The sequence below is a fragment of the Schistocerca americana genome, chromosome 4 (assembly GCF_021461395.2).
Source record: "Schistocerca americana isolate TAMUIC-IGC-003095 chromosome 4, iqSchAmer2.1, whole genome shotgun sequence".
In the NCBI taxonomy this organism is placed as follows: Eukaryota; Metazoa; Arthropoda; class Insecta; order Orthoptera; family Acrididae; genus Schistocerca; species Schistocerca americana.
Window position 1 is genome coordinate 807,727,219 of NC_060122.1, and position 15,177 is coordinate 807,742,395.

Consider the following 15,177-nt stretch of genomic DNA (forward strand, 5'->3'; position numbering starts at 1 on the left):
AGTACATCGATGTTGTCGCCAGTGGTCGGCGGAAGGTGCACGTGCCTGGGACCGGACCGCAGCGACGCACGGATGCACGCCAAGACCGTAGGATCCTACGCAGTGCCGTAGGGGACCGCACCACCACTTCCCAGCAAATTAGGGACACTGTTGCTCCTGGGGTATCGGCGAGGACCATTCGCAACCGTCTCCATGAATCTGGGCTACGGTCCCGCACACTGTTAGGCCGTCTTCCGCTCACGCCCCAACATCGTGCAGCCCGCCTCCAGTGGTGTCGCGACAGGCGTGAATGGAGGGACGAATGGAGACGTGTCGTCTTCAGCGATGAGAGTCGCTTCTGCCTTGGTGCCAATGATGGTGGTATACGTGTTTGGCGCCGTGCAGGTGAGCGCCACAATCAGGACTGCATACGGCCGAGGCACACAGGGCCAACACCCGGCATCATGGTGTGGGGAGCGATCTCCTACACTGGCCATACACCACTGGTGATCGTCGAGGGGACACTGAATAGTGCACGGTACATCCAAACCGTCATCGAACCCATCGTTCTACCATTCCTAGACCGGCAAGGGAACTTGCTGTTCCAACAGGACAATGCACGTCCGCATGTATCCCGTGCCACCCAACGTGCTCTAGAAGGTGTAAGTCAACTACCCTGGCCAGCAAGATCTCCGGATCTGTCCCCCATTGAGCATGTTTGGGACTGGATGAAGCGTCGTCTCACGCGGTCTGCACGTCCAGCAAGAACGCTGGTCCAACTGAGGCGCCAGGTGGAAATGGCATGGCAAGCCGTTCCACAGAACTACATCCAGCATCTCTACGATCGTCTCCATGGGAGAATAGCAGCCTGCATTGCTGCGAAAGGTGGATATACACTGTACTAGTGCCGACATTGTGCATGCTCTGTTGCCTGTGTCTATGTGTCTGTGGTTCTGTCAGTGTGATCATGTGATGTATCTGACCCCAGGAATGTGTCAATAAAGTTTCCCCTTCCTGGGACAATGAATTCACGGTGTTCTTATTTCAATTTCCAGGAGTGTAGAATGCACAAAGTGTGCAAATTCGCAGACGATAGTCAGCAAAGGCTTCCGCCCCTTCGGAACAGCGGAATAGAATCGCCCAGCGCTGCCGCCGAGAACCCGATTCTGCGGCAGTGTCATGTCATTACGCGTGAACTCTTAGACTTGCAACCGCTGGTTACCAGTTTGTTACTTGCGGATCGCATCTGCATGATGGCGCCGTCTGTCATATCGTCTGATAATAACTTCCGAAGGAGTCGAAACAGCAAATGACATCACTTGTGAGATACAAGGACGAAAAATACAGCCAAAGAAAAACACAATCATGAATTTCATTTATAGAAAAGTGGAACTCATCGACCGGTTCGGAGAATGCCGATTCACTCAAGTTATTGCAGTTCGATTTTAGCTATTTCCGCCGGCAGAACGCGTGACAGCCTCTTGCGTCGTCAGTTGTTACTTTTCATGAATGGATGGCGGCGTATTTACTTCACAGATCCTTTCAGGCAAAGCTAAAATTGCGGCTCCAACCGTCCGTCCAATCAGTTGCTTGCATTCATACTCTAACAATGCCTTGACCTTTCGCTTTCCTTCATCCTGACAGGACTGAATGCTAATCAATAAAACACGCGACCCATTGAGTGTATGCTAACAACAGCATTTCACACCTCAGATTGATTTTGTGCATTTCACGTCACTCTCGCAGTGAATAATGTTCGTGTTCGTGTTTCCAGAGAGTCGTGGCTCCCATGTAACAATTAGGTAAATTTCAGAAACAATAACAGCTACGTAGGGTTCATCCTCGCCACTCTATTGACGTACATTTTCTACTGTTATAGTTCGCACTTGGGTCACTACATTTTCTTTTATACAGGATGTTTCTGGTATACTCGTATGTACGATATGTAATCCATAATAAACAAAGTTCTTGTTTCCTAGATTCGAGATGGAGGGAGTCCCTGAGTAGAATTTAGATGTCTGAAATAACTGTCTGTGCTCATTCACATTATTGATCGACTTCAATTGCATACTTGTGTCGCGAAACCAATGGTGTGCTAAATTATTCGGAGATGAAGATCACTCTCCTACCATCTCTTCTTCAGATTACATGCCTAATTGTTCAAGTGATACCGACCGGAGTATGAGCCTTACATCTTTCCTATCTTTTACAGACTTTTGTGCATATATAGCAATACATAAAAACTAATTGTTTTGTCACTGCCTACAGGACCCATATAAGTTAAGGGTGCGAGATACTGTTTTATTTATCTATTTATTAACACGTCAAGTTCCGTACAACGAAACTGAGGAGCAAATCTCCAAGGTCATGGAACATGTCAGTACATGAAATTACAATATAAAAGTAATAACAGATGAAAATGAAATATTTATGACACCGAAAAAGTCAACCCATAAGTTTAAAAAAACGAAATCAACAATACAACAAGAATCAGCTTAATTTTTCGAGGAACTCCTTGACAGAATAGAAGGAGTGACCCATGAGGAAACTCCTCAGTTTCGATTTGAAAGCGCGTTGATTACTGGTAAGACTTTTGAATTCGAGTAGTAGCTTAAACAAAATAGGTGCAGCAGTATACTGCACACCTTTCTGCATAAGAGATAAGGGAGTCCGATCCAAATGCAGGCCTGATTTCTGCCGAGTATTAACTGAGTGAAAACTGCTTATTCTTAGGAATAAGCTAATATTGTTAACAAAAAATGACGGTAAGGAATACATATATCTTGAGAGGCTAATGTGACTTCTCCCCAAATTTCCTTTCACACCCCTAAAACATTAAATCTGTATCAAAAAATCAGTTCTTATCAGCTGAATGTATAATACATCCCGCATCGCAGGTCGTTTAGGAAGTCGGTGGCAGCTCACGCTCACCTCTCAATAACAACAGCTTTTTCTGGCTTGGTGGTGCTGTCGGAAGGACTTACACGATTCCAAAGAGTCACGTCATTCGTCACTGCAGGGCAGCAGCTTCGTTTTCACAGTCGGTGGGGACTTCAATTCATTCAGCCAATTTGCGTGAAATATTTATAAATTACATACCTAGACCCTCTCTGTGAATCAGTCTATTAGCGAAAACAGTACCAAAATTACTACGATAGTTCCAGAGGTTAGCCTGAAGATACAGACAGAAAACGTAGTGGGGGACTAATTTACGTGTGTATAGGTTTTGCAGGAGGACAGAAATATCCAAAGGCCACAATCCCTCATCCCCAACAGCAATTTAAGTAGGCCTGCTGGGGCACTTCCTGTTTCCAGATGAATAGTTCTATTGCAATCCACCCTCCTTCCATCCTGCATATACTGATAGGAGTACTCTCTTATATTTCACAAACCGTACCTGTTGTGTGTCCACTTTCTTCGTGACTTCAAGATTTCTATGTGCATGTGTGCATTCGTCATCCTCCAGCTCTTTCTTTGTAGATCGTCTTCATTGTCACTGTAGTCATCTCGCTGTCTCATCTCCACCACGACCTCTGCAATTCTCTCGCCACCTCCGCAGCAGTCGTCTCGCCGCCTCTGCCACTACTGCTATCTTCATATGTTGCTGTCATCACCATCACATCATTCCAGACGTCCCTGTTGCCATACTCTGTGACCTCGGCGACACTTCATCGCTGGTGATCATAATCTACTAACTGTGCACTGTCTCTTACCCCCAACATACACTCCTACAACTTCGATCATGTATACCACGCCATCCGCTGCTCCCACTATCATTACATGGATCATTTTCTCCAATCCGCCACCCCATGTTCCGCTCCTCCTCCTACAGTCTCGTCCCATCTGCGACCTCTTCCTTCGCCTATCCTTCTCATCCCACGAGTTCTTGCCACCTTCTACCACTTCTTCTGTCTATCCTCCACTTCCAACTTACTCCACACTAACTACTTCTCTCCCCACTCCATCACAAGCAAGAATAATGTCTCGTCATGACACCATGACAACGCCAGAAGCCGCGAAACCTCTCACTCATCAACAAGCTGTGACACCAACTCGAGCCAAGTGTAAGGACTTGCACTACATCATACTCCACCTTCGCCCATTCTCCATCTTCTCTACATCCCACTGTCTCATAGAAATCACAGAAGCACCATAATATATACCTCACTACCACCACTGTCTCCAAGAAACCTCTATCCACCTCAATCCCACCATCCACATGCACACCGCTCCGACCCCCTCCCCCCTCCCTGCACCTTCATCCTCAGCTTTTCACTCCTTCATCCTCTCCAGGAACATAATTTCAAAATTTTTCAAGCCCAAATCCCTCACATTCAAAGTTAAAAGATACCTCCCAGACCTCCAAGCCCAAAAAATCATCCTGAGAAAATACTCTATTATCGAAGTCCACAAACCCAAATGCCACACTAACCTTCTCTCTAAAATTCTCCAGTTACTTTTGGTCCCAAAGCCTTCTCAGCACTGATCACCACATGCTCCTGGCCAAACAACCCTAACCCCTGCCCTCCTCCCAACCTTGCTGCAGTGATTACCAAGACTGATCTCGAGATACAAATGAGGAAGGGGCACTGAATTGAAAACCTACACTAATTTAGAAGCCCACAAAACCCCCAGAATCAATAATGACCTTGGCTCCACTTACTTCATCCGTGTTTGTACTGAATCTGCCGCCACCATAGGGTGCCCTGATATAAAACTGCTACCCCAAGGTTGACCCTCCAAAATCTCATCCTCATTAGTACTGCTGCCTAAAGCGTATCCATTATAATGATCACCTTTCCGCTGATCGTAAAAATACGCCTACCAGTGCACTCGGAAATGCCTCCAACTTTCTTAAACATTGGCGTATCCTTGTTTCGTCTCGTATCTGGAATATCTGCAACAACTCCCATTCCAACTATTCTACAAAATGCAAAGCTAAGCCCCAACATACCAAACCAGAACTCACTGTCCCAGTCTTTCTCATTGAGAACCCCCATCATCACAACAGTTCCCTCTGGCCTACTCTTGAAGATATCACAAAATTCACGACAATCGTCCTCCAAAACATCCATCCATTTCAACACCCGCACACCCTCCAACAAATTTCCCTTGCTGCTTGCTCCATCTTCCATCTGAACACCCAAGCGACCTACACACAACCAACTCCATTTTATTTTCACCCACATTAACACCCTTGTCTAAATCCCATCTACTCCTCACCCAAACAAACCACTCCCAATAACTTATCATCCAAGCATTGGAAAGCATTCCATCTACTCACTGGCACTATTCTATGCCTCACTCAGACTTACATTCTATCTGTCTGACATATTCTCCATCTCTTATGACCCTCATTTTCTTAACTCCCTATTCCTCACTATCCATGAACACGCAGATACCGCTGTCCCACTCCTGGCTTCCAGATTTCACTACTTGGACAATATGCCACAAGCAAAATTCAATGTACCGATCACAGCACACGACATAAAACAAGAACTCATCATAACCACATTTCCCATTGACACCTCATAGTATGGCCCCTCTCCTTTCCTGTCACCCTTGCAACACTTTATCACATGATCCTCCACATAGTCGCCTATCTGAACTGTGGGAAGACTTCAAAATCTTACTTTTCCTGCAACCTCACGGACCCCTTACCAATACGTCCTCTTCCCGGCCCATCAGCCTGACCTCACTGTTCAGCAAGATCTCTGAATCCATTCACTCCTGACACATCCACCAACTCCTGAACCAACATGATGTCCATCCTGTCCCAACTTTTCTTCAGGTGACTAACTCTTGTATCTCATCCATCTCCTGTCCCACCTGCATAACACCAAAAAATCCGCCATTCTTGTCTCCCTCAATCTAGAGAAAGCCTATAACCAGGTACCAAATTCTGGCCGCTTTATCAAACTGCAGACTTGGGCAGTTTGAATTACCTATACCCCTGATATCCTATACTTTGTCACTCTTAAAATTTTCAATTCCCATACCTTACATCCTATTGCACATGTGCCCCATATCTAGATTCTATCTGTTCTCCTTTATCCTCTAAATTGCCAGTATACCCTAATCACCTCCACCAATCCACCTCCTTCAGCACACTGATGACACCACTTTCCTCACTCTCCACCCTACACTCCAGACATCCCAACATTCCCTCCACATTCAATTCAGTCAGCTTATCTTCTGGCATAGCCAATGGCTCCTCAAGATCAACCATTCCAAAACCCAGGCAATAATTATATGACAAACTGCCCAAAACTAGCTCCTCCATGAGTTCTATCTCAATATCTACAACCATTCAATCCAGTAACATAAGACAGTAAAATATTGCAGATTAACTTTTGACTGCCAGCTAACATGGAAACCCCGTCTACTGACAATTCAACAGGAAGCCCATAACAGACTAAGCTACTAACTGTATGAACTTGAAACCCTCCACCATCCTCTACACTTAAAACCTCGAGTCCACCCCTCCTCTCCTATGCAAATGTTGAGTAGACATCTGTCCCTCACATGTTTTATAAGTAAATGATGCACATTCGCACACAAACCTCTTGCGTTTCCGCCAATCACCACCGTCTGTGACACTTCTTTCAGAGACACACAATTCTCCCACAGCTGGGCGCTAAGCAAAGGAGTCTGTGGTCCAGCAGCTATAAAGGACCGTATCTGACATGGACACTTTGCCCCAAAATGGGATGTAGAACACTCGTCGAAACAACTTCATATGTGAAACACCCTTTATTAGAGATGGTTGCTCATTGTTACCACTATATGTCATTCCATACTCTCTCTGTCGTCACGAAGATTTGTCCCATATGTGTTGGTGCATATTGTTAGAATTCCATTTTAGTCTATTCGGTTTCGTCCTAATATTGCTCAAATACTCAGCTATTGAGGTACGAGGCAGGTAATCTGAAAACACAGGAGCAGTCACATTAATGTGATCACCACCTATGATTGACGTCAATAAGCAATAACCAGTCACAGACAGGAGCATGTATACTGGCAGTGGAAAGTATACAGGTATACAGCGAGTTGGGAAGGACGCAGAAAAACAGTGCAGTGCTTTTTAATGAGGAAACAGAGCAATTTATCTGACGTCCAAAAAGGTATGATTATTGGCTTTCGGACTAAGGGTCGAATCATTTCCGAAACGGATAAGTTTGTAAACTATTCGCGTGCTGCCGTAGCTAAAGTAAATCGTGCATCGTAAAATAGCGCTATCCAAGGCTAGCACCAAGGCAATTGTGGTTAACCAGGGCCCATACATGACAGGGATAACGACAGCTGCAGCGACGTGTATGGTCGAATAGACATGCAACTGTTGAGCAACTGATCAGCACGATGAACCAAGAGTCTAGAGCAGTATCCTCTCACCGACCGCAAAGCGAACAATGTTACATAAGGACTTCCACAACAATGACCTGGTTCATGCACTCATGCCGACTGCTGTTCATCGCCGGTGAAGGCTGAAATTCGTACGCCAGCACTGCAGCCGAACGTCTATTGAGTGGCGACAAAATGGCTCTGAGCACTATGGGACTCAACTGCTGTGGTCATAAGTCCCCTAGAACTTAGAACTACTTAAACCTAACTAACCTAAGGACATCACACACATCCATGCCCGAGGCAGGATTCGAACCTGCGACCGTAGCGGTCGTGCGGTTCCAGACTGTAGCGTCTTTAACCGCTCGGCCACTCTGGCCGGCTGAGTGGCGACAAGTGATCTTTTTAAATGAATGAAGTTTTATGCTCCATTGGACAGATCGCCGTTGGATGAAACCCCTGAAACAATAGACGTATGAGTTGGTTGGTTGATTCGGGGGGAGGGGACCAAATACCGAAGTCATCAGTCCCATCGGATTAGGGAAGGATGGGGAAGGAAGTCTCCTGTGCCCCTTCACAGGAACCATCCCGGCATTTGCCTGAAGCGATTTAGAGAAATCATGGAAAACCTAAACCAGGATGGTCGGACTCGGCTTTGAACCATCGTCCTCCTGGATGCAAGTCGAGTGTGCTAACCACCGCGCCGCTTCGCACGGTAGTCGCATGGGTCCAGGAGGCAGTGTTATGGTCTGGGGAACGTTTTATGGCATTCCCTGAGTGATCTCGTCGTTCTGGAAGGCACAACGGATAAACATTAGTATGCATCTATCCTTGGGAACGATTTCCATCCCTACATGAAGTTTGTTCTTCCTGAGCTTGATGGCATCTACCAGCAGGACAATGCAACGTCCCACACAACTTGCAGCGTGCAGTGCGCGTGCTGGTTCAGAGAGCACGAAGATGAGATTACCGTACTCCCCTGGGCACCCGACTCTCTGGATTTAAACCCGATTAAGAATCTATGGGACCACCTCCATTGGTCTGTTTTTTTCACCATGGATCCTCCCCTGAGAAACATAGCGCAGCTGGCAATGGTACTGCAGTCGGCATGGCTCACTTTCCACAACCTCATTGAATCTCTTCCTGCACTTCCGTGCTCGAAAGATGGTTATTCGGGCCTTTTAGAGGTGGTCACATGAACTGTGCAGTAATAAACAAGGTACTTGCAGTCTGCATTCCACTTGACCGTATTTCGAGTTCTTCATAGCCGCAAAAAAACTCTTACTTGATACTGAGAGGCATCCAGGAATAGGCTACTGAAATCGTGTGACCAATGTTTCAAGAAGAAATCCATATGTTCAAATATCACACAGACAAAGTCCAGCAGCATTGTTTCCTTTCTTCAGCATCTAACACAGTTCATAATTAAAATTGTGTTAACAGTTCTACAAATTCAGTTTATATCAAACATCAGCTGGACGAGTGAAAGATAGCTTAGCTCGTCTAAAAGTGGAAAGTTTATAGCTCCACTTGCCACGCGCATTTTAATACGACCGGCGCACATAAACCCGCTCAACCCAACCGTACGAGGCAAATATTTGTCCAATGTTCCCGCGTAATCTCAGTTCTATACAATGTGAATCAAGTATGCCCACAGTCAGGGCCGGCCTTAGCCATCCAGGTGCCCCGGGCGAGTCGTCCAGTTGGCGCCCTTTATTGTATAAATAGCGAACCTGGCAGTGCTTTGCAACACGGTATTTGACTGTTTTCTAGAAATCGTCGTAAGTGGTTAATGGCGTCATCTTATGATCATAACATGGTTTTTTCCATCGTAAATTTGAGTAGTTTATTTTTTTAAATGGAAATGAAATCCAAATAATCTGAAAGCCCGCTAAGACGCTCCATGTGAGTCTTGTGTAGCCTGTGACGTCAGTCCAGCATGCTGCTGTCGCTGCCGTAACAGTCAGTATAGCAGTGATATATTGTTTGGGCATTCACGTTTTGGGAAATTGTCTAAAAATATTGCGTAGTACTGCACTGTACATCTACAACAACTCCAGAAAATTGTTTTTGCGCGTTCCAAACAAAGAAAAGATGCATAAAATGTGGTTGAAACAGGCTCGTACATCCCAAATATTTCTTTTCTTTTCTGAAGCACCCCTGTACTAAAGCGAACAAAACAAAACAAAAATTATTCAAATTGGTCAAGCCATTTCTTTGTTTTGGTGAGACTAACACACAACAATTTATTTTTATATATAGGAGGTAATATGTATAACGAAAAAACACTAATTTTGAATTGGGTACCATATTTTTATTGAATTTAATATAACTGTAAGCCATAAACCTATATTTTGTCAGTCATCTGAACACACAACATATTACGCCTAATGAAAAACAATTATAAACGACTAAAGTTTTACTTTTCTCGCTTTTTTGTCGGCAAAGTCTCTGATCAGATTAGCAAAGTCCAGGTTTTCTGCAACTTCATTTTCAATGGACAGTGAGGCCAAACTGGTTAGTCTTGTTTGAGACATTGTAGACCGCAAGTACGTTTTCATCAACTTCAGTTTGGAAAAACTGCGTTCGCCGCTTGCGACAGTCACTGGTATTGTTAGCAAAATATGTAACGTTATCCAGATGTTGGGATATAACTCTTGAAGATTATGCTTTTTTATGAAGTTTAAGGCTTCAATAGGCGTTGCCTGGCTGTCTTCGAGATAGTGTTGCAGGCCTAAAATTTCGTCGCACAGCAAATTTCCATAAATATCTGACTTCATGTTAACAGTTAACTTTTCTTGTAATTTAGAACAGCATTGTATTAGTTCTTCTTTATTTTGATTTTTTTTAATGTCAAACAAGAAACTCCACGTCGCAGAAAATTCTTGCATCTGTTCAAATCTTTCTTTCATGGATATGTGCACGGTGTCCAACAGTGCATTGAAAAACTCTACTTTAAACTTCTTTTTTGGGTTAGTTATTTGATCATCAACAGCCTCTTCACCCGGCCTGCGTTTAATACGTCTTAATCGCATTTGTGGTTTAAATAATGGCTGCGTATCAAGATCCGAAGCCAGTTCGGTTGCTGTTACAATAGCTTGTTCGAAACCTGTTTGTCTATATGTTTCCAAATAAGAGCAACATTTGTCAAGGATTCCCATAAACTCGACAAAGTTGATTGTGGGTGACTGACTTGCTTTACTCACAACGTTAATTTGAAACAGAACATCATACCATGTCACGAGAGAAACAATGAAGCTGAAGTCTTTTAATTGTCCTCCTAGCGTTGTCGCTTCGTGTGACACCGCAGCATCGCTTTGTTCAGTAGCATCGGCCAAGGAAACCAAAGCGTCATGCATTTCGCATAATTGATAACGAACCGCTTTGACGCTATCAATTCGAGCTTCTCAGCGTGTGTCACTTACATTTTTCAGGGTGTATATCTTCAAATGGTCGGCCAAAATTTTCCATCTATTTACAGATCCAGCAAATAGATTAAACACTTTTTGTAACATTCCGAACAGTGTCACGGATTTTACTGATGATTTTGCCGCATCACACAATACCAAATTATAACTATGGCATCCACATGGCACAAAAAAAGCTAGTGGATTTAACTTCTTAATTCTGTTCTGGACGCCTTTATTTTTCCCCTTCATGTTCGCGCCGTTATCGTAGCCCTGTCCTCTGGAGTCATTAATGTTAAGGTCAAGATCACTCAAATGTTTTTAAAATGCTTTCTGTAAGGCCTTCACCGGTTGTATCATCTATTTGCAGAAATGAGATGAAATTTTCTTTTACACTTACGCCATCCTCTGTTATGTCGGCGCATCTTAAAGTTATCGAAAGTTGTTCTTTGTGGCTTATATCTGGAGTACAGTCAGCTATGATTGCATAATACTTTGAACCCTTTATGCGGGATACGATTGTAGACATAACGTGTGATGCCATGAGTTCTATTAATTCATTTTGTATATTTTTGCCGCAATAATGGTCAGCCAAATCACCATTCAATGCCAGTCTGACGTGCTCTTCCATGATTGGATCAAACTTTGCCAATAACTGTACAAGACCTAAGAATTTTCCATTATTTGGGGTAAATAATTTATCTGATAACCCTCTGAATGCCATATTATTTTCAGCCAAATACAAAGTAATGTGCATCAATCTTTGAAGCACATTGCTCCATCGTAAACTTTCTTTAGAAATTAGCTTTTGTTCTTCCTTGTCAATAGTTAATCCAGCTTTAAACCTGATTTCAGCTTCAGTCCATTGAGTAAATGCCTTTTTGTGGTTAGGACTACTTTCATGCAGTTTCAGAGCTTCACTTAAATGTTTCCAATTTCTGAAACCCACAGTGGTAGTCAAATTAGTAGTTGACTTTAAATCAAACAGTCGACAACAAAAGCAAAAGACACTGTCGTTTGATACAGAATAAACTAGCCACCGTCGTCTGATAGTTTCTTCGTTTGATAGTTTTCTTGTGTAATGAGTTGAAGAGAAATGACGCCCATTTTCATCTTTTGGAAAGTTATTTAGACATACTTGTGAGGGTCCACATATTATAATGCGATCTATATCTCTAGCATTAAGTACTTTTGGCCACGTACCTACATCAGAAACATTGTATTCTTTTATTGCAAGAACGTTGATACTTTCATCGACCACAGACGTCATGTGTTGATTTTGACTTGGAGAAATATCAGAGGATTCATGCAAAGATGTACTGCGCTGGTCAATTTGATCACCTTCAATAGGTGATTGTATATTTTTTGTGTATAATTGTTCACAGTCTGAAGAAATATTTGCTGATACATGGACTTTTGATTTAATATCTGAAGTATTTGCCTTAGAATTTCCTTTAAGGTACTTATAAATATTCATGTGCTTTTTAGTTTCTACAAGAACTTTTTCTTTTTCAGCTTTTCTTTTCCGATTATCTGAACCAGAAAGCTTTTTTTTAATCATTTCCTTCTCTTCTGGCATGATTTAATAATTTGACAAATTATTGCTTGGACACTGCTCTATTTCTCGACCACAATATTCGATCTATAACAAATAAAGAAATTCACCTATCAGTAGACGTAACTAGAAAAAAACCTGAACTGAAAGATAAAAATGTTTTTCGCACCTACCAGAAAATTAAAATGTTGACACAGTCACGACACTCGTTTCACTCACAATTATTCAGCCGCGAAAACATGACCGCTGCCTCCGACTCTCACTGACAATTACTGACATGCGGGTGCAAATCGTAGCACTGCCAACATATGCAGTCTAACAAACATTGTGTGGCGCTGTATTATTTCAGAAAGTTAGGGGAGAATTCTCTATGAATGCAGTGCACGCATTGCATGATCTATTAATTAATGTACATGAGTCATTAAGTCACAAATATTCGATATAAATACATTCGTATTAATTAAATCATAATGTAATGTATATTTCACAGTCTGTATTTTCTTTTATTTGGAGCGACCGGTAGTTTCTGTTGTAAACGAGAGATGGTGCGGCTGCATGCGCTCTTCCTTGTTGCAGTTCTTGAAACAAATAAGAGAGGCGCTTTGGTAGAGCCCGTGCTAGCCCGCGTCAAACATGGATGGTTGCAGACAATACGAAGATTGCATTCAGCATGATTTCTCTTCTGCTACCCCGAATTCGTCGCGCATTCGTGAGATTAGCGACGTATGTTGAATGAGACTGAATAATATTTTAGTTTCGCGAAATGGGTGACTGTAAATTGTAATTTTTTTTTACATGCTTTTAGTACGTGGCGCCCCTTGGGCCCCGGCGCCCTGGGCGACCGCCCGAGTCGCCCCATCCTAAAGCCGGCGCTGCCCACAGTCTGTGTCACTATAGCTTAAATATCCGCCGTATATAGCCATTCGAGGCCCACGCTCAAAGTTGCAACTGTCATAAACGAATACATCACGAGTTGCTGTCGTATGGCAGTACCTCCGTGACCGTCTATCTATAGACCACTGCGTGACATCGAAAATGCAGATAAGATACCTTCTGCACCATCCAAAATTTTTCGCCGTTTAATGTCCGATGACAACTTGTACCGTTCTTCTAATTCTGAATCTGTAGGCTTTGTTACAGAAACTATATTTAATATGTAACAGATCTAATAGTGTACATATTTGTGATGTATATAACTGACTGTAATTACTGTAAATTGCTGGGTAATAAATAACCAAGGAACTTTATTCTAATGTATCGACAACAACGACGAGAAGACGGTAACTGTGCCTTTTTCCATCTTTGCGTATGGAGAGTCTCTGTCACGCTGCGAGCAGAGAGGTAGCAGATTAGTCATGAAAGAGTGCGGAAGTACTTGTTGGGCGCTCCTGCAGACGTGGTGTGCAGCTATGATCGCTCCATTGTAAGCGCACCTTATTCTCTATCCCGCGACTTCTGAGAGCACGGTAGTAGAGGAGAGGCGGAGGAAGCTGCAATTCTAACTATTGCCTGTCCCACAAACATTCATAGCTCTGGAGACGACTCGTGGTTCTCAACCAGCAGTGCAACAATAGCAGTTCAGCATTATCGTCAGCTACATTCTTCGTCGTCCGCACAGCTACAACGTCGTAAGACTGGTACATGACAGAATATAATTAGTATTGTATAGGCGTTGCCCAGTGGCATTTCTTTCGCAAAGTATGGCTAACCTGAATAATAACCTGTAATAGTTAAAACTGGTAGGGCATCTGTGTTGTCATTGTCCTCAGACATTATTACCAAGCAGGATCCCTTTCCTTTCCATGCAGTCATCGAGTGTCGTAAACATATGAGAAACTCTTTACTGCCAGTTTTGCTTGTTTGCTAATGACCAGTTTCAGTCTAAATTTTCTGCCTCAGGAACTGTTCATCCTTATATCGCATAGTAGAGGCTTAACGGATTTCCAGTTTTGAGTATTAACTTCATTCGCTTAAAGTAACGTAAAACTTTACTGGCAAAACTAATAACTAAAGATACTGCCCAAATTAAGCGTGCGCAATTTCATTTATTCTGTGTTTAGCTTAGCGAGTGACTACTGCGGCTTGGTACGTGTACTACTGTTATTATATTAAAAGTAAAATCAGTTGCTCATTTGCTTGAAGTAAATTCAATTCAGTCTTTCAATAATTAAAAGTAAATAGTTTGCCTTTTTCTAAATTCTGCATTACGTTACACTGCGGTTACTGAAAGTGAATTTCTACACAACAAAGTTTAAGTTACAGTCAGGCATTGATTTAAGCAGTGACTTCATTTAACTTTACTTTCAAAATTTAGTATTTCAGAATAAGTAACTGCGTACTCAGTGCTTCCTGATTCATTTATTTTCTCGTGAGCTGCTGTGCTGTGGAAACGCGTGACAACCTGTTGTCAGGCCAGTGATGATTTGCTTAAATTTCTTTGTAGTTACCTTACTTTACATTCTGGAGATTCATTGCCCTGATGCGCCGACCGTTTAAATATCCCCTTTTTAGCTAATCAGTATTTCTTGTATTATCAGTATTTTTTGTATTACACTACTGGCCATTAAAATTGCTACACCACGAAGATGACGTGCTACAGACGCGAAATTTAACCGACAGGAAGAAGATGCTGTGATACGCAAATTATTAGCTTTTGAAAGCTTTCACACAAGGTTGCCGGCCGGAGTGGCCGTGCGGTTATAGGCGCTACAGTCTGGAACCGCGTGACCGCTACGGTCGCAGGCTCGAATCCTGCCTCGGGCATGGATGTGTGTGATGTCCTTAGGTTAGTTAGGTTTAAGTAGTTCTAAGTTCTAGGGGACTGATGACCACAGTAGTTAAGTCCCATAGTGCTCAGAGCCATTTTTTCACACAAGGTTGGCGCCGCTAGCGACA